Raw genomic sequence first — 1,423 nt, 5'->3', positions numbered from 1 at the left:
TTCTTGCCTGGTGGTAGCTTTTCCTCAGAGTCCCGCGGAGCTGCCGGACCGACAGAGAAGCTTCCTCGGCAGGGCGCCGGAGTGAACTGGTTTATCGCTAACGCAATCCTCCGCCTCTTGTTTTGCAGAGTTCTCCGCGCCACGGCAACTTGACGAGCCGACCCACAGGCCACACCCCCACCTCTCTGATTGGTTGTGGTGATTATTCAAACGCCGGGAGGCCCCGCCCCCTCCCTATAGGGGCTTCCGATTGGCCGGTGTCTCTCCTGGTCCGTCCCCCCACCCACAGCCTAGCAGGTTCGGTGGGTCGCCCAGGTCGTTAACTCCCAGACCCGTTAGAACCGGTCAGGAGAGGAATGTACTGCTCGATCCTGATTGGCGGCAGGAAGAGGGTTTGAAAAATGGCGGGCCTGACGCTGAATGGCTAGGACAGTAAACGGGGGGAGTGGTTGGCCCGAAAGGAAAAGCCCCGCCAGATTTAAAAATACCAAGTCGCGAGACTCAGGGTCGTTTTCTAGGGGTGGCGGCGGAGACAGGGTTTGCTGGCGCGGAGATATCAGAAGCAGCCTGCCCTACCCCTGCTCCGACCACTGTTCAGGTCTTGTTTCTCCTCTGCCCCATCTAAAGAATAATAAATGGGGAGAGACTGAGGAGCTTGCCCCGCAGACCGATTGCACCGCTCCGCCTGTTGTCGCTGAAGTTGGGGTGGAATCCAAGGAAGACAAGAGGTTGCAGGGAACCTGGGAAAGGGTGCGCGGGGTGTGGGAGGGGAGCTCTTCCCGCCTCTCGAGGGATGTTACAAACCAATCTTAAAGTAAGGCGCTTTCCGCCTGGGTAGTTTCCCTCAGGAGGTCCCTCCTCCCTTCCCCCTTTGTCTCGGGTGTCAAATACCGTGAGGTAAACAAGGGCGCCTTCGGGGTCCCGAAGGGGCGGAGGCGAGTGGCCTCTGCAATGGCCCCACCCCTTCTATCCCGGTCGGGATTCCGGGCTGCGACTGCCTGGCTGGGCCTCCCTCCACCCAAGCGCCGCGCCGGAGAGGTCGGAGCCCTGGAGACCTCCCCACTTTTGCTGGCCTAGCTGTCACCTTGTTATTCTGTCTTGTCTCTCTAATGTAATAGGTTTTTTTTTTAAGTTTTCATTATCAAAGATTAATTTGAGACTATTATAAAAGCAATATAGGTGCTCCCCACCCCCTATTGCATAAATTCATTAGACTGCATGCAGCAGCTTTTACGAACTCCTCCAAGCCCAGGTTAACTTCGTTTTAGTGGCCAGAGAGAGCGCACCAAAAGTACCTTAACTTGCTGCTTACTGGCGTCACAAACTGCTTTTCCTAGATCAGGAGGACTTTCACTTACAGTATACTATTTCTGTGTTGTATTTAGTTTTGAAGGCTGTTTTTTCCTGTTGGCCCATATGTTGC

At 55.2% G+C, this 1,423-nt stretch overlaps 1 protein-coding gene across 1 annotated transcript in view; it reads right to left on the bottom strand.

The window, feature by feature from the left end:
* The window catches only part of HMGB2 (high mobility group box 2), a 2,838-nt gene extending 2,606 nt beyond the window's left edge, over nucleotides 1-232 (bottom strand). The window contains exon 1 of the mRNA XM_011360265.2: nucleotides 8-232. The gene's annotated coding sequence lies outside the window, so the exon portion shown is untranslated. The remainder of the gene's footprint in view (nucleotides 1-7) is intronic.
* Nucleotides 233-1,423: the final 1,191 nt, after the last annotated feature.

This window comes from Pteropus vampyrus, unplaced genomic scaffold, assembly GCF_000151845.1.
Source record: "Pteropus vampyrus isolate Shadow unplaced genomic scaffold, Pvam_2.0 Scaffold53, whole genome shotgun sequence".
Lineage (NCBI taxonomy): Eukaryota > Metazoa > Chordata > Mammalia > Chiroptera > Pteropodidae > Pteropus > Pteropus vampyrus.
Note: the sequence above shows the minus strand (reverse complement) of the source record. Positions and strands in the feature narration are given on the sequence as shown.